The sequence below is a fragment of the Budorcas taxicolor genome, chromosome 23 (genome assembly GCF_023091745.1).
Source record: "Budorcas taxicolor isolate Tak-1 chromosome 23, Takin1.1, whole genome shotgun sequence".
NCBI classification, from domain to species: Eukaryota; Metazoa; Chordata; class Mammalia; order Artiodactyla; family Bovidae; genus Budorcas; species Budorcas taxicolor.
This window is the reverse complement of record NC_068932.1, coordinates 49954250-49973047: the sequence shown is the minus strand read 5'-3', so window position 1 is coordinate 49973047 and position 18798 is coordinate 49954250. Positions and strand designations below refer to the sequence as shown.

Sequence of the window (18798 nt, the reverse complement as noted above, 5' to 3'; positions counted from 1 at the left end):
TGGAGTGGGTAGCCTATCCCTTCTCCAGCAGATCTTCCTGACCCAGGAATTGAACTGGGGTCTCCTACATTGCAGGCGGATTCTTTACCAACTGAGACACAAAGGAAGTCCAAGAATACTGGAGTGGGTAGCCTATCCCTCCTCCAGCAGATCTTCCTGACCCAGGAATTGAACTGGGGTCTCCTGCGTTGCTGGCGGATGCATCTTGGTTTAGGGATACAGAAAATAACAGAAATATAGCAAATCCTGTAGTAGATCAGATGGAGTTGGACAGAAAACTAGAGGGGGAAGGAGCGCGAGGGAGTGCCTGTTCGGATGGTGGCGGTTTTAAACAGGGTGCCTGGAGAAGAGCTCAGGAGGATGAGGGAGCAAGCCACGCCGACGTGGGAGGAGTGTGTGCGGGGAGTGGGATGGAGTCCAGGCAAGATAGGAAGCTGTGGGGCCATGAACAGAGAGGGGTCATGGGTGACTTGGCATTTAACAGGGCCACCGTGACTGCTGTGCTGAGAACACACTGTAGGGAGCCAAGGTCATCCAGGCGGAGGGATGAGGGTTCAGCCGTCATGGATGTGGTGATTGTACAGAGAGGACTTGAGTGCTGGTCAGGGGTCAGCGGCATTTTGAGGGTGGAGCGCTTGGGGCTGTGGTGAAGTAGGCGCAGTGTGAGAGAGAAGGGACTCAGGGACGCTGCACGCTTTGGTCTGAGCGCCTGGGACCAGGGAGTCTCCTGGCCCCGAGATGGTGGCAGCTGGGCCGGCGCAGGCGTGCAGGCCGGCGCAGAGACTGGTCGTGAACTTGCGGAGTGGTCGCAAAGGTTGCAGGTACAGATCTGCAGCCCTGGGGAAGGAGGGCCTGGAGGTGCAGGTTCCGGAGGCCCTGGAGGTAGAGGCGTTTCAAGCCAGAAGAGCCCGGTGAGCTCCTCACCTTGGAGGGAGGGCAGATGGAGGAGAGGACTGGGGTCAGAACCCGGGAGGAGGCTGAGGAGGAGCCCTGTGGGAGGACCAGGAGCACGGACAGGGTGGGGAGGGGCTCTGCCGGAGGGCCGTGTGGCTGTGTGCGTGCCCTCGCTGACCTGAGAGCCGGCACGCCAGGGTGGCCGGTGCAGCCTGCTGTGAGAGGGGTGAAGGGAAGTCAGGGAAGAGAGAAGGCGGTGAGGGGCAGCAGCCCTTTATGAGGCGGAGTGAGGTGGGCGGTGACCTCCTCTTTAACTGATAGATCTCGCTGGTCTTTCCCCGGGCAGCTGGAAACCCAGGCTCACTCTCAGACTCTCCTACATGCAATTGCTTTAGTGTGTGCTGAAGAGAAGTCTTCTGAAGTGACCACAAGAGAATTGGTTTTAGTTTAGACTGTATTCTTTGGTTAATTAGTTGCCACTAAATTAAAATCCTAAAACAACAAAAACAACACAAAATGAACGTCTTCCCGAAAGGGTTGAGCCCACCTCCTTTGCGTCCCATTGTGCTTCAGCTGATATTGAGATATTTTAAACCGTTCTGTTGTATAATGCCAGTGAACTTTAAATACCCAGCGAGTTACTCTGGGGGATTCTTACCAGTCCCTGGGCGTCACGAAGCAATTTTCTTGCTTTATTATTTGTAGATCTCTTGGCTAAGTTGTGAAATGCCTGGTGTGTATTAGAATCTAGCTTACTGTATTCATACTAGAGGATACCTATAATAGGGAACCTACTATGGAGACAAACAACAGGGACGAGTCAGAAATTTGCCACGGAAGGAAAGGACCGGGACCCAGAAGAGCACATGCTGTGTGATTCCAATTGCGGGATGATTTGAGTCTTCTGTGTCCGCTTCGCTAGGGCATAGGACCAGGAGTAAGTCACGTGGGAATCTAGGTGTTGCTGTGAAGGTATTTCATAGGCGTGGTTAACCCCTGGGATCAGCTGACTTTAAGGGAAGAAGGTGACCCCTGGTGATGTAGGTGGACCTCACCCCATCGGTTGAAAACTTCACGCACAAATACTGAGGTCTCTCAGGGAAGTTCTGCCTCAAGACTGCAAAACCCCCCGCTGTGCGAGTTTCCAGCCTGCAACATGGACTTCAGACGTGCCAGCTCCTGTGATCAAGTGAGCTGTTTCCTTAAGATGAGTCTCTTAATGTGTCTCATATATCCAGTTGGCTCTGTGTCTCTGGAGAACCCTGAAGTTCTGAAACAGGCTAAACCTGCAGGGAACTCTGTTCAGTGTTGTGTGGCAGCCTGGATAGGAGGGAGTTTAGGAGAGAACTGATACCTGTGTTTGTATGGCTGAGCTCCTTCACTGCTCACCTGAACCTGGCACGACATTGTTAATTGGCTACAGTTGTAGCTGTTCAGGCGCTCAGTCGTGTCCGACCCTTGTGACCCCGTGGTCTATAGCCCACCAGGCTCCTCTGTCCATGGAATTTTCCAGGCAAGAGTACCGGAGTGAGTGGGTTGCAGTTTCTTCCTCCAGTTAATTGGCTATACCCCAATACAAAATAAAAGTTGAAAAAGGCTAAACAACCCGCTAGTGGTAGGGGTGGTAGTTGCCGAGCAGGGAGGGGGGTTGACTGGGAAGGAGCAAGAGAGAACTTTCCAGGGTCATGGAGACGTTCCAGGTCTTACTGGAGAAGAGATTACACAAGTGTACGCAGCCATCGAAACTCCTCAGCACCGAGCCATGCAGCGCAGGTGGGTCCGTTTTACTTACTGGATGTGAGTTACATCTCAATAAAATAGCTTTTTAAAATTATAACATAACTTACCATGTGTGTAATTTTTCTCCAAGCCTAAAGAGGACTTTATGTCTTATGAGTTTGGAAGAAATCATGGAGAAACATGCCCTGTTAATTGTTCTTCCCGGCATGCTTATATTTTTAGAAAACAATTTCTTCGAGCTATTCAGAGTTCAGGGACTAAATGCCATTTAACAAGCTAAATGAGGGTTATTTTCCAGTTGAGACACAGTCGCCCACCTAGAGATAGACCCTCTTGGAGTAGGGCAGCCTGATTCAGAAGCTCGTTGGGGTTGGGTGTCTGGCCCCGCCCCTGGGCTGCTTGGGGCCAGGCGGGCTGTGTGAGCAGCTCCAGAGCGCCTACCCTGGGCCCTTCACACCCCTCCTGTGGCCCTGGGGTGGTGTCCGGCTCAAAGTGCAGCTTCTGGGTCATGCCTCTGACTCTTAAGACAGCTTTTTAAGAGCAGCTTTAGGTTCACAATGAAATTGAGAAGGAAGTGCCAAGGTTTCCCCTGTACCCTGGGTTCCCACACCTGTACAGCCTCCTCCTTTGTCAGCATCTCTCAGCAGGACGGTGCCTGCGAGAGCAAGGATGAACCCGTGCTGATAGATCACCTCCCAGAGTCCACAGTGCGACCGGGGCTTGCTCCTGATGGCGTCCGTTCTGTGGGTTTAGATGAACGTGCCATGACGTCTCCATCGCTGTGACGTCACACCGTGTGTTTCCACTGCCTTAAAAGTCCTCTGTGCGCCCTCCCTCCCTGCAGCAAGTGCTGATCTTGTCAGGGCCTCCAACGTATCACCTTTTCCAGAAGGTCTCAGTCAGCTGTTTTCATGTGGTAGTGTGCATTTGAGGTTCTTCCATATTTTTTCATGGCTTGACAAATAATTTTGTTTTATTGCTGAGTAATATTCCTTTGTCTGGATGGACCACAGTTTACTAATCCGTTCAGCTACGGAAGGACGTCTTAGTTGCTCCCAAATTTTGGTAATTTGAATAAAACTGATGTAAACATCCCTGGCTCTTCATAATTTGCTGCCTCCTCACTGCTGGAGCTCCACTAGCGTTCCAGGCCATTCTGTCTTCGTCTTTACTCCTGCCAATGACCGGATCCCTGGATTTTCCCCCAAATGATTAAGGAAGGAAAAGTGAAAGCGCTGTGCTACATTACATGTTAAAAAGGGACTTTGCAGATGGAACCGTTACAGACTTTAGGGGCTTCCTGGTGGCCCATTGGTTAGCACTCCGCGCTTCCACTGCCGGGGGCGTGGGTTCAGAGCCTGGAAAGGTGCTGCAAGCTGCGAGGTATGGCAACAGCAACAACGAAAAGAAAGAAAAGGCTATAGACGTGAGCACAGAGAGGTAATCCAGGAGCACCTGTGTGGAGTCTAACCACACAGCACGTAAAAAAGCAGAGAACTTTCTCCAGCTGGAGACATGCAGACGGGAAAGTCAGATTCGCGGTGTGTGAGGGCCTTGGCCTGTCCGTGCTGGAGGGACCACGTGGGAGGCACAGGAAGGAGTGCAGGCAGCCTGGAGGAGCGGGGGCCAGGCTCCCGAGGAGATCCCTGGTTCCACAACCCACCAACCTCAAAGGCCAGGAAACAGCCAACAGCTGGAAGGAGCGCCGAGGAACACGCGTCCCCAGAGCATCCAGGAGATGGCACTGCTGAGGGCCGCCTGGACGCTCCAGGCTGGGGCCAGCTGAGCCACGGTCCCGTGTCTGTGAGGGCATTCATGGAAGACACTGACGCTGAGTTGGCGGGCTGAGTAGAGGTACCTCCCGAGCAGGGGTGGGAATGTGGGTGGCAGGTGTCAGCCAGCCCCTTGGAGCCTGAACACAGCAGACGGAAGGCTGAGTATAGGAGGCTGTGCTGTCTTCGCCTGCTGGCCTTGAAGCGGGCACGTTGGTCTTGACCTGCCTCTGACTCAGACCGTGGTTCTCCTGGGGCTCAGGGCTTCAGGCAGCAGGTCTTAAGGCTTCTCAGCCCTCAGCCTCCATAATGTCTCTCTCTATACGTGTACACATACATGTGCCTGCGCATGTGCTCAGTGTGTGCAGAGTGTGTCTGACTCTGCGACCTCATGGACTTCAGCCCACCAGGCTCCTCTGTCCGTGGGATTTTCCCGGCAAGAACACTGGAGTGGGTTGCCATGCCCTCCTCCAGGGGATCTCCCCAACTCAGGGGTCAAACCTGAGTCTCCTGAATTGCAGGCAGATTCTTGACTGCTGAACCACCAGGAAAGCCATCTATATCTATATCCATATCTATGTCTATATATATATATATATATACACGTCAGTTCAGTCGCTCAGTTGTGTCCGACTCTTTGCAACCCCATGAATCGCAGCACGCCAGGCCTCCCTGTCCATCACCAGCTCCCGGAGTTCACTCAGACTCACGTCCATCGAGTCCGTGATGCCATCCAGCCATCTCATCCTCTGTTGTCCCCTTCTCCTCCTGCCCTCAGTCCCTCCCAGCATCAGTGTCTTTTCCAATGAGTCAACTCTTGGCATGAGGTGGCCAAAGTACTGGAGTTTCAGCTTTAGCATCATTCCTTCCAAAGAAATCCCAGGGTTGATCTCCTTCAGAATGGACTGGTTGGATCTCCTTGCAGTCCAAGGGACTCTCAGGAGTCTTCTCCAACACCACAGTTCAAAAGTATCAATTCTTTGGCGCTCAGCCTTCTTCACAGTCCAACTCTCACATCCATACATGACCACAGGAAAAACCATAGCCTTGACTAGACGGACCTTAGTTGGCAAAGTAATGTCTCTCCTTTTGAATATGCTATCTAGGTTGGTCATAACTTTTCTTCCAAGGAGTAAGTGTCTTTTAATTTCATGGCTGCAGTCACCATCTGGAGTGATTTCGGAGCCCAAAAAATTAAAGTCTGACACTGGTTCCACTGTTTCCCCATCTATTTCCCATGAAGTGATGGGACCGGATGCCATGATCTTCGTTTTCTGAATGTTGAGCTTTAAGCCAACTTTTTCACTCTCCTCTTTCACTTTCATCAAGAGGCTTTTTAGTTCCTCTTCACTTTCTGCCATAAGGGTGGTGTCATCTGCATATCTGAGGTTATTGAGATTTCTCCCGGCAATCTTGATTCCAGCTTGTGTTTCTTCCAGTCCAGCATTTCTCGTGATGTACTCTGCATAGAAGTTAAAGAAGCAGGGTGACAATATACAGCCTTGATGTACTCCTTTCCCTATTTGGAACCAGTCTGTTGTTCTATGTCCAGTTCTAACTGTTGCTTCCTGACCTGCATACAGATTTCTCAAGAGGCAGGTTAGGTGGTCTGGTATTCCCATCTCTTTCAGAATTTTCCACAGTTTATTGTGATCCACACAGTCAAAGGCTTTGGCATAGTCAATAAAGCAGAAATAGATGTTTTTCTGTAACTCTCTTGCTTTTTCCATGATCTGGCGGATGTTGGTAATTTGATTTCTGGTTCCTCTGCCTTTTCTAAAACCAGCTTGAACATCAGGGAGTTCACGGTTCACGTATTGCTGAAGCCTGGCTTGGAGAATTTTGAGCATTACTTTACTAGCATGTGAGATGAGTGCAATTGTGCGGTAGTTTGAGCATTCTTTGGCATTGCCTTTCTTTGGGATTGGAATGAAAACTGACCTTTTCCAGTCCTGTGGCCACTGCTGAGTTTTCCAAATTTGCTGACATATTGAGTGCAGCACTTTCACAGCATCATGTTTCAGGATTTGAAACAGCTCAACTGGAATTCCATCACCTCCACTAGCTTTGTTTGTAGTGATGCTTTCTAAGGCCCACTTGACTTCACATTCCAAGATGTCTGGCTCTAGATGAGTGATCACATCATCATGATTATCTGGGTCGTGAAGATCTTTTTTGTACAGTTCTTTTGTGTATTCTTGCCACCTCTTCTTAATATCTTCTGCTTCTGTTAAGTCCCGACCATTTCTGTCCTTTATCAAGCCCATCTTTGCATGAAATGTTCCCTTGGTATCTCTAATTTTCTTGAAGAGATCTCTAGTCTTTCCCATTCTGTTCTTTTCCTCTATTTCTTTGCATTGATCACCGAAGAAGGCTTTCTTATCTCTTCTTGCTATTCTTTGGGACTCTGCATTCAGATGCTTATGTCTTTCCTTTTCTCCTTTGCTTTTCTATGCTCTTCTTTTCACAGCTATTTGTAAGGCCTCCCCAGACAGCCATTTTGCTTTTTCGCATTTCTTTTCCATGGGGATGGTCTTGATCCCTGTCTCCTGTACCATGTCATGAACCTCATTCCATAGTCCATCAGGCACTCTATCTATCAGATCTAGGCCCTTAAATCTATTTCTCACTTCCACTGTATAATCATAAGGGATTTGATTTAGGTCATACCTGAATGGTCTAGCGATTTTCCCTATTTTCCTCAATTTGAGTCTGAATTTGGCAATAAGGAGTTCATGATCTGAGCCACAGTCAGCTCTTGGCCTTGTTTTTGTTGACTGTATAGAGCTTCTCCATCTTTGGCTGCAAAGAATATAATCAATCTGATTTCGGTGTTGACCATCTGGTGATGTCCATGTGTAGAGTCTTCTCTTGTGTTGTTGGAAGAGGGTGTTTGCTATGACCAGTGCATTTTCTTGGCAAAACTCTATTAGTCTTTGCCCTGCTTCATTCCATATTCCAAGGCCAAATTTGCCTGTTCCTCCAGGTGTTTCTTGACTTCCTACTTTAGCATTCCAGTCCCCTATAATGAAAAGGACATCTTTTTTGGGTGTTAGTTGTAAAAGGTCTTGTAGGTCTTCATAAAACCGTTCAACTTCAGTTTCTTCAGCGTTACTGGTTGGGGCATAGACTTGGATAACTGTGATATTGAATGGTTTGCCTTGGAGACGAACAGAGATCATTCTGTCGTTTTTGAGATTGCATCCAAGTACTGCATTTAGGACTCTTTTGTTGACCATGATGGCTACTCCATTTCTTCTGAGGGATTCCTGCCCACAGTAGTAGATATAATGGTCATCTGAGTTAAATTCACCCATTCCAGTCCATTTTAGCTCGCTGATTCCTAGAATGTCGACGTTCACCCTTGCCATCTCTTGTTTGACCACGTCCAGTTTGCCTTGATTCATGGACCTGACATTCCAGGTTCCTATGCAATATTGCTCTTTACAGCATCGGATCTTGCTTCTATCACCAGTCACATCCACAGCTGGGTATTGTTTTTGCTTTGGCTCCATCCCTTCATTCTTTCTGGAGTTATTTCTCCACTGATCTCCAGTAGCATATTGGGCACCTAATGGCCTGGGGAGTTTCTCTTTTGGTATCCTATCATTTTGCCTGTTCATACTGTTCATGGGGTTCTCAAGGCAAGAATACTGAAGTGGCTTGCCATTCCCTTCTCCAGTGGACCACGCTCTGTCAGACCTCTCCACCATGACCTGCCCGTCTTGGGTTGCCCTGCAGGCATGGCTTGGTTTCATTGAGTTAGACAAGGCTGTGGTCCTAGTGTGATTAGATTGACTAGATTTCTGTGAGTATGGTTTCAGTGTGTCTGCCCTCTGATGCCCTCTTGCAACACCTACCAACTTACTTGGGTTTCTCTTACCTTGGGCGTGGGGTATCTCTTCACGGCTGCTCCAGCAAAGCACAGCCGCTGCTCCTTACCTTGGACGAGGGGTATCTCCTTACTGCCGCCGTTCCTGACCTTCAACGTGGGAATACTCCTCTAGGCCCTCCTGTGCAACCCTCCTCGGGTTGCTCCTCCCAGCCGCCGGCCCTGGCCTCGGGCGTGGGTGGCTCCTCCCAGCTGCCGCCCCTGGCCTCGGGCTCGCGGTGGCTCCTCAGGGTCACCGCTCCTGGCCTCGGGCGCAAGGTGGCTTCTCCTGGCCACCCCGACCTCGGATGTGGGGTGTCTCCTCCCAGCCACCACTGGCCTGGGACGCTGGGTAGCTCCTCCCGGCCACCGCCCCTGACCTTGGATGTGGCCCGCCGGCGCCGCCGCTTGCGCTTAGTGCCATATATATATATGTATATGTATGTATATATGTATATATATGTACACACACACACACGGCTATCTATCTGGTTCGGTTCAGTTCAGTTCATTTCAGTTGCTCAGTTGTGTCCAACTCTGCAACCCCATGAACTCCAGCACGCCAGGCCTCCCTGTCCATCACTAGCTCCCAGAGTTAACCCAGCTCATGTCCACTGAGTCGGTGATGCCATCCAACCTTCTCATCCTCTGTTGTTCCCTTTTCCTCCTGCCTTCAATCTTTCCCAGCATCAGCGTCTTTTCAAATGAGTCAGTTCTTTGCATCAGGTGGCCAAAGTATTGGAGTTTCAGCTTCAACATCAGTCCTTCTGATGAACACCCAGGACTGATCTCCTTTAGGATGGACTGGTTGGATCTCCTTGCAGTCCAAGGGACTCTCAAGAGTCTTCTTATCTATCTATGTATCTGACAGCCTCGCTATCTGACAAGCCTCACCGATTATGGGACCTGCTGTCCTACTTTTCCTGGGAGGCAGGACTCTCAGTGCTAGAACCAGGACAGCCCCAGGCAAGCAGGGTCATCGTCACCTAACTTAGGAAGATAGTCAGAGGGAAGGTTGCCAAATGGCTGAACCTGGAGGAGCAGGTCTGGGACGTGGCTGAAAAATTCTGTGAGGACGAAGCCCAGAGGAGGCAACCGCGGGACTTCCTTGGCGGCTGTATGGAATGACCACAGCCCCATGGCCCTTGTGCTCACGGCCTGAGGCTGGTGTGAGCAGGGCCGTGTTGCCTGCAGAGGCTCCAGGGGAGGGCCCTTCCTGCCTCCCTGGCTCTGGTGGCCACGGTGTCCCTGGGTTGTGGGGTGTCCTCCCAGCCTCTGCCTCCATCAGGTGCCTCTCCTCCCTCCCCCCAAGCGTTCTGTCTGATGTCCCTCTGTCTCTCTTTGGTAAGGACACTTGTCACTGGATTTAGGGCCACTCAGAAGCCAGGATGACCTCATCTTAGATCTGCAATGTAATCTCTTCTGCAAAGACCCTTTTCCCAAACAAGGTCACACTTGCAGTTCCGGGTCTGGGGCGTGGACTCCTCCTCCGGCCTCCCCGCCCGGCCCCCTCCAGCAGTGCCCTCGGGGATGTGTCTGTGTTTAGCAGGTGATGTGTTTCGTGGTTCAGACTGATGGGAGACAGAGTCATAACTGACCCCGATTCTGGGGCGTGTAGGTGTGTCCCAGACATGAGTGAGTCCCGGGTCAGCACAGCTGCTTCCTGTAGCATTAGGACAGGCCAAGTGTCCCAGCACCTCAGCAACACTGCAGGCAGGTCCCAGAAATGTAACATTTGGGGAGCCATGCATGTCACTGGCGGGTCAGAGGTCACCAAGCCCTTCCTCGGAGCCAGGGGCTCACACCCGTCCCCCCTCCTCACCCACAGCGTCCTGCTCACAGCGGAACCAACTGCTCTCTTCTCTTCCTCTAGTTCCCCAACTTTTTCAGGACGCCCAGCACACAAGCTCACAGGAGGAAACACTCGATGGTAGCTTAATCTGCCTGGGGGCCCCCAGCCCTTCGGGTTCCCCTGAGGGGACGAGCTCAGGCCAAGGGCGGAGCCAGAGCCCAGTGCCCGCACGTGGGGGGCAGCCGGGCCAGCGCCGCCTACGCAGAGGGACCCGGCGCGGCCAGACCCCCAGACCCGGAGGCGGCCGGGGATTTCCCACCGTGGTCTTGTCCAGAAATACTCAGGGGCTTCTCTGCCCTTTGTGGTTTTTGGAGCAATAGACCAAGGTCATGGGTGTGAGGTGATTGGACCCTCCATCTCCGAGTGTCCCTGAGCAGAGGGGTCTGGGAGAAACGTCATAGGTTTTCCTCGGGGAAAAAAATCTCTCTGCAAATTAGACACCCACCTGCACCTGTGTTTCTCAGTGTTCTGGAACACTGTCAGTCATGTGGTGTTATCTCTGAATCAGATATTTAAAATTGAGAAAACACTTGCTCATTTTAAGTGTTTTTTCTTTTAAAGAAATAATTCACAATGGGGATAACTTCCTTTCAAAAGTAAAAACATGAACATCATGATATTCTGCAACGTGGTTTTGTTCTCTAGATTCTAAAAATTAAGGGCGATCTAAGGCGGCATGGAGCCCTCCTGTCGGCAGAAGGATCAGACCCCAAAGCACGCAGCTGAGGCTGTCTGGTGATTTTCCTTTGCTGGGAGCCGTTTTGAATTTTAAATTATGTGCAGTAAATGTCAAATCTCCCTCCATTTATCTCAGTAACTTAGGAATTCTGTATATTGAGAAAGATCTTTGTTCTTCAAAGGCTCCTTGACAATCCGAGTCTCCTGGTTTCCTGTGGGAGCCAGACTGCCTGATCGATGGGGTGGCTGGAGCCTGCAGGAGGCCCCAGAGGAGGGCCGCCTGCCCTGGCATGCCAAACCCTGCACCCAGACCCTGCGCCCAGACCCTGCACCCAGACCTCGCACCCCAGACCCCACACCCACACCCACACCCCCCGCCCAGACCCCGCACCCCAGACCCCATGCCCAGACCCTGCACCCAGACCCCGCGCCCAGACCCTGCACCCAGACCCCGCGCCCAGACCCCACACCCACACCCAGACCCACATCCACACCCACACCCACACCCAGACCCACATCCACACCCACACCCACACCCAGACCCCACACCCACACCCACACCCAGACCCCACACCCACACCCAGACCCCACGCCCAGACCCCACACCCCGCGCCCAGACCCCACACCCACACCCACACCCAGACCCCACGCCCAGACCCCACACCCACACCCAGACCCCACTCCCAGACCCCACACCCACACCCAGACCCCACACCCACACCCACACCCAGACCCCACGCCCAGACCCCGCGCCCAGACCCCACACCCACACCCAGACCCACACCCAGACCCCACACCCAGACCCACATCCACACCCACACCCACACCCAGACCCCACACCCACACCCACACCCAGACCCCACACCCACACCCAGACCCACACCCAGACCCCACACCCAGACCCACATCCACACCCACACCCACACCCAGACCCCACACCCACACCCACACCCAGACCCCACACCCACACCCAGACCCCACGCCCAGACCCCACACCCCACGCCCAGACCCCACACCCACACCCACACCCAGACCCCACGTCCAGACCCCACACCCACACCCAGACCCCACACCCACACCCACACCCAGACCCCACGCCCAGACCCCGCGCCCAGACCCCACACCCACACCCACACCCAGACCCCGCGCCCAGACCCCACACCCACACCCAGACCCCGCGCCCAGACCCCACGCCCAGACCCCACGCCCAGACCCACACCCACACCCAGACCCCGTGCCCAGACCCCACACCCACACCCAGACCCTGCGCCCAGACCCCACACCCACACCCACACCCAGACCCCGTGCCCAGACCCCACACCCACACCCAGACCCCATACCCAGACCCCACACCCACACCCACACCCAGACCCCGCACCCAGACCCACACCTGCGCCCAGACCCCACACCCAGACCCACATCCACACCCACACCCACACCCACACTCACACTCAGACCCCGTGCCCAGACCCCACGCCCGCGCCCAGACCCCGTGCTTCTTCCTCTGCCTCCTGGTCAGCTCCCATCTGCCTCCAGGACCCCCTCTCCCTGGCCGCTTTCTTTCTGCTGTGGTGACGGTGAGCTTCCGACGCTGGCCTCCCGCGCGGGGTGCGCGGTGCAGACCACCGATTACACGGTGGGGGTCACTCGCGGGCACACAGTTGGGCCCGACACCCAGGAGTTCAGGCTGCGTTCCAGCACCAACTGGAAATGCGCAGTGCGAGGGCGTCGCTCCCAGGACCCGCCCTGGACGGTGCCCGTTCCCTGGAGTCCAGTCTGAGCTCTGAGAACAAGGCCCCGTACGCGGTGGGGATTTGGGGCATGGACCCCCATACACAGCAACTCCGGGAATGACAGATGGGGTGAACGCGCGCCCCAGGCGGCCCCGGCATGGGGAGCCTGGTGACCGGGTACTCAGCCCCGGGGTGGGGGCTGGTGTCCACCCGTCCCTCCCCGGGGACACGGGGCCAAGGCGCTCGGACTCTGGGTCACGAGTTCCCAAAGCCTGCCCTGCAACTCGGCTGCAGGCGCTCGGTCGCCAGTGCGAGTCTGTCTCCGCCTCCTGGCAGACAGGCGCAGTCACCCCACGCGGCCACGGAGGGCACAGGAAAGACGGATGAAAGCTCTGGAAACTGTCGCTGTGTCTGCTTGTGGGTGGTTTTTGTTACTGAGCTTTAGAGAGCGGGCGGCCACGCTCCCGCCCCGATCCCTTTCTGCAGAGTGGGGTCAGCTGGAGGGGGCGGCGAGGGTCCCGGCCGCTCGCGGGTGCCTGTCCCGGATGCACCCGGGCCTTTCCTCGGCTGCCCTCTGCTGGCCACGCGGGGAAGCGCGAGGCCGCTGCGGGAGCAAGCCCGGGGCTGCTCTGGGAGCTGGGCACTGTGGCCCCAGAAGCATCGTGGAAACGGGGGACCCTAGGGGCGGGGCTCGGCTTGGGGGGCGGGTGAGCACTGTGGTCGAGCAGCAGCGGGTTCAGAGACCTCTGCGTCCGCGTCCGCAATGGAGGGAGAGGCCGTGGGGCCGCCTGCTGAGGGTGGACTTGCCCAGCGGTGGTGAGGACCAGGCCTGCCTGGGGCGGACGGTTCACCCGACCAGCCCAGAACCACCGCAGAAAAGCAGGGGCAGAGCCCTCCCCGCTCAGGGGTCTCCGAGCTCAGGGCTGCGGCTAGCCCTGTGGGAGGCCGCACTGGTCTTTAGATCACCGGTTGCAAGACAGCCTCTGCTTGGAGAGCCGTGGCTACCCCACGGCCAGTGTCTTGCAGAGTGTTTGTGAGTCTGAGGTTTTGATGAATGTGAGCCATCCTAGGAGGAAACACATCCTTTCAGTTACTTTTATTTAAATTAAAAAAATCAAGTCCGCACCCCAGGAAGAGGCGTGAGTTGCCCTGCTCTGTAGGAGGCTCATGGCTCCGGCTGAGAGGCCGAGTGGAGCCAGGCGCCCATCCTTTCTGTGCTCCCTGAGCTGCCCCAGGGCTGCGGCCGAATGCAGCCTGGATCGTCTTCCCAAGGCTCGTCGGGAGGGTTCGAGACCTGCCCGGCTCCGGGGGTTGGTGGTGGGGGTGGTAAGGGGTGGGGTAGGAGTGCGCAGGCTGGGGGTGTGCGGGGGTGCTGGCTGCCCGTCTTCCGGGACGCCACCCCCACCCCACACCGGTTGTCCCTGCCGGGGGTGGAGCTGAAGCCCGGCGGTCGCCTCGGCCCCTCCTCATGGGACGAAGTGGATGAGCCATGGGGCTGCGCAGGCAGGGGCCAAGATGAGGAGCAAATCTTCACTGAAGACGTTGAGCGCAAGCCTGAGGGTCAAGCTGCGTCTTCGTGGGCGCGGTCGTCGAAGGAGAATCTGACCGTCCGTCTCTGTGCTGGGCCTGCGTCGCTCGGCGGGCTTGCTCGGGCCGTGGGGGGTGGGCCTGCTCTCCGGTCTTGGGCCATGGGCTCTCCTGGCGGGGGTCTCTCTTGCTGGGGAGCACAGACAGGCTCCAGGGCGCCGGGCTCAGTGGCTGCGGTTCCCAGGCTCCAGGGTGAGGGCTCAGTAGCTGCTGCACACACAGGCTTAGGTGCTGTGTGGCATGTGGGACCCTCCTGGACCTGGGATTGGGACGCCCTCTGACTGTGGTCTTGACACAGACACACACAGACACGCACAGACTTGTGCACACACCCTACACAGACACACACCCCAGACGCTTCCTGGCCCTGGCCACAGACACGGCCTGGAGCCCCTGTGTCTGCTCTTGGTCTCCAGCATCAGCTTCCGCTAAGCAGGGCACTGCTCCCTGAATCTGGGCAGGGGAAGCACAAGGTGAGCCTGTGAGACCAGGAAGAGGGAGGTCAGGGTCTCTGAGACCCCGGGAGGTGGCTCTCCTGCCAACAGTGGATGCCGGCGCCTCCTGCCATCTCCCTGTGGGCCTTTGCCACCCCTACAAGAGTGTCGGTCCCAGAGGGAGGCGGGCCAGAGGGACTTGGGGCGGGGGTGTCCTGGGGACCCATCCAGGCCCACCTTCCGCTGCCTCCTGAGACCCCAGGAGCTCGCTCTGGGCGAGGGTGTCCTGAGTCCTGGCAAAATGCAGGCCCCTGGTTGTACCTAGAAGGTGTTCACAGATGCACAAGCTTACGAAGGTATTACAGTGCCCAGCATATAGTGTGTAATTTTAAAGTCTACTTTAGAAAGGAAATGTTTCTTTTAGAAAAAGAAAAGAGTGGTTTGATTAAATCCACTGTGCTTATCCCGTGGCCTGCAACTTCTCCAGATTAAAGGAAAGACTCAGGTGGCTGAGGGCACTGGAGAGACGGAGGAGGTGGGCGGCGGGGCTGTGGGCTCATGGGCGGGAGCTGGTGGGTCTGATTGGGGTGAGGAAGGGTCCCGGAGCAGAGGGGGAATAGAAGGGGCGTCTACAGAGCAGATGGGAGAAAAATGGATAAACTAGACTTCATTGGAATAAAAGAAGACTTCTGCTCTGTGAAAACCGCTATTAAGAGAATAAAAAGATCAGTCACCGACTGCGAGAATGTATTTGCAGAAAGAACATTTGATGAAGGACTTGTATCCAAAATGTACAGAGGAGTCCAGAGAAATGAGACGGGGGCGAGCGAGTGCCCCGAGGCTGTGTGACAAAGCGCCGCAGCCCTGCTGGCTGGAAAAAGAGGAATTTGTTCGCTCGCAGCCCGGGAGGCCCAGCTCCAGAATCAGGACGCTGGGACCAAAGCGAGACGCCGGCAGGGCCCTGCTCCGTCCGGAGCGCGGAGGGGAGACCCTGCGCCCTCCGCAGCTTCCGGGGCCGCTGGCGCCCGGCTGCGGTCTCTGCCTTCGCCCCACGCGGCCTCCGCTCTGTGCGGTGGCCTCTCTCCGCTTCCCTCGTGATGGCGGTAGGGCTGGCCAGCCCCACCCTCCTATCGAGCCGGGCTCCTCCTCCGCCCCAGGGGCCCAGGGGGCCCAGCAGGGGCGGGTCCCTCCCGGCTTGGCTCTGGGACCTCCTTCTAAAGCAAGGGATGCAGGGACTGGGTCCCACTGTCGCACATCAGCTCGGCCCCTGCTCTGCTCTGAGACCCGCTCTACAGCTGGAGAACACGGGTGGGGAGGGGTCTCCGCTTCAAGGCGCTCCTAGCCCCGCAGGGCGTGGACATACAGGTCCAGTCCAGGGCCTGTCCAGGAAGGCAGGCTGCCGGGAGGAAGCCGCCAGACCTCCTTAGCAGAAATGGAGCCTCGTGCCAGCGCCTGTGAGGTCAGCTCAGTGGCCTGGGGGGGCCTGCCCCGACTTGGGTCAAGGGTAAGCAGGACAGTCAGGCCACGTAGTGAGGAGGCCACAGGTCAGCCACAGAAGTGACGGGAGTAGCCTTGCTCGGATCTAGAATGTACGTGTGACGCCAAGGTACATTCAATAAGAAACCCGACTGGAACACAGTCTGGCTCATCACAGACTCACACAAATGCCGGGGGCCACGTGCATCTAATGTGTTTCCGAAGAAAATTTTTTTCTTTTTGTTGTTGTTGTTCTTGGCTGTGTTGTGTGGTTTGTGAAGCTCCCCTGGAGAAGGAACTGGCAACCCACTCCAGTATTCTTGCCTGGAGAGTTCCATGGACAGAGGAGCCTGATGGGGTACAGTGCGTGAGGCTGCAAAGAGTTGGACACGACTGAAGGGACTTAGCAGGCAGCAGGCACTGTGCCTTGTGGGGGCTTAGTTCCCTGACCAGGGAGCTCCCTTCCGCGTCCACCCTCCAGGCTCTGTGGCCAGAGCTCTGGGAGGGCCCCGTGGGGACAGCCATCCAGAGACACGCTCTCGGGGGATGCCCCCTCGGCCAGGGTGGGGCAGGGTCTGGGCTCCCTGGGCAGAAGGAAGGCAGGGAGCAGCTGGGGGGCTGTCTGCTGACCGCCTGGCTCCCCTGGACACTTCTGACCGGATGTGCATGCTGGGTGGGGTGTGAGGGCGTCCTGGGCACCCAAAGAAAATTAGGAGGAAGATGCTGGGAATTCCCTGGGGCGCTCCCACTGCCTGGCCTGGGTTCAGCCTGGGTTGGAGAACCGAATCCCACTGCAAACGGCTGATGGGAGCGGACCGCCACGGGGTGGCGCCCTTGCACCTCATTTAAAGGGTGGGGAGCCCGCCGCCTCTGTTCAGGGTCCTGAATTTTTGCTGGCCTTTTGCAAAGGTGTATCCTGATAGGGTGAAATACTGGAATTGCAAAATAGTGAATAAAACTTGCCTGTTTTCTGCGTGCGGCAGGCAGCCCCAGGCCACACCCGAGACTGCTGGTGTGGTGAGCTTCTCTGCCTCTGAGTTTGGAGAAAGTTCAAGCAGCCTCGGGTTAGGTGTCATCCCACCTGGCATGGGTGGCAGGCCCCGTGGCTTCTCCCTGGATGACGCTGGGGGAGCAGTTCAGCGTCTGATGGCCTCGCCTCCTGCAGGAGAGGGGATGTGGCCTGGTGCCTGGCAGGCCTCCCCAGCCCCTCTCCTTCCTGCCCACTAGCCAGGAGGGAGTCCCTGGGTTCAGTGGCTCAGGCCTTTGGTGGTGGTATTTGGACATGTGGCCATCTGAATGTGTTGAAACCTTTCGTCTGGAAGTCGGTTTCGATTTCAGTCTTAGGGCTTATTTTGCCTCTTAACAGTGCTCGTGCATGTGAGCTCCATCGTGTCCGACCCTTTGCGGCCCCGTGGACTGTAGCCCGCCAGGATCCCCTGGCAAGGGCTTCTCTAGGCGAGAGCACTGGAGTGGGTTGGCCTGCCCTCCCCCGCGGCAGCGCTCACACTTCGTAGCCAGGGGAGACAGAGCTTTCTTCCTGGGAATGATCAGAGCTGTGGGATGTGCCCGGCAAGTGGTGCCCTGGAGACCCAAGGGCCCTGCAGAGCCCCCTGCACAGACCTCTCGGGGACACTGCTGACTCAAGGGCAGCAGGGCAGCTCTGTAAAAAGTCTGCTTTCTGACGAGCCCATGGGCTCATAAACAGGAAGGAGAGGCACAGGCGTGTGAGTCTCTGAACCCCGGACGCTGGGTCCTGCCAAGTGCACCCTGTTACCTTTTCCTCTCCTGTGACCCCGTCTTTCTCTCCCACCTCGGGTCCAGAGCAAGGCCCATCTGCTCACCTCCCCTGCCCCTGACACAGGGCTCTGCAGGTAACGCCACCCCCATGTTTATCACCATAGGTCAAATCTGCTTGCTTTGGACAGCATTAAAGGGTTCATCAGCTCTGACTTTTCAGATGTTTATTAAATTAGAGGCAGTTCAGGTTTTTCCCTTAAATGGACAAAGAGCCAGTGTTGATTTATTTACTGTGCTTAACATAATTGCAAGGTGAGGTCTTAAATACAGCTTATTACCACTTACAGTAGGATGCAGAAAAAGTCATTTTGTCACCCGAGAGGATCCCCAGTAGGGGTGGCAGTGCCATTCTCTGGAACCAGGCTCCTCAAGTTGCCCTCTGTTTTCCTGGGGCACCAACATGGCTGTAGTCTCATTTGTTGCTTACACACTGGGGAATATTCCAGAAACAGCCACTGAGCATGTGGGCAAGAGGGGGAGCCCTCTGGAGTTTCCCCTCTTGCTTCTGGAGTTGCTCGGTGCTTGGGGGCTGCTGAGGAGATGTGGTATAATTGAGCCTTGAGGTGACCTCCAGACCCAGACTGGGAGGATGTGGCCGGAAGGTGGGAATGAGAGTTTCACCCGTAGGAGAGCTCAGCAAAGAGTGCCTCACGCCTCAGTGGACTGCTCGAGACCTGCGCTTCCACCCCTCCTGCTGCTCCTGTTTATTGCTCAGTTGTGTCCGACTCTTGGTGACCCCATGGACTATAGCCTGCCAGACTCCCCCACCCATGGAACTTCCCAGACGAGGATGCTGGAGTGGGTTGCCCCTTCCTCCTCTGGGGATCTTCCCAACCCAGGGATCGAACTCAGGTCTCCTGCCTGGTTCTTTTCTACTGAGCCACCCGGCAAGTCCACTGCGTTGCCACTAGCCACACGGTGCTATGGAAACATGGCTAGTGTGGCTGGAGAACTGAGTTTTAAA

The 18798-nt window shown here is 55.6% G+C and overlaps 1 protein-coding gene across 1 annotated transcript in view; it reads left to right on the top strand.

Moving 5' to 3' along the window:
• The window catches only part of LOC128067780 (nascent polypeptide-associated complex subunit alpha, muscle-specific form-like), a 55252-nt gene that overhangs the window by 16716 nt on the left and 19738 nt on the right, over positions 1–18798 (top strand). The gene's annotated exons all lie outside the window — the stretch shown is intronic.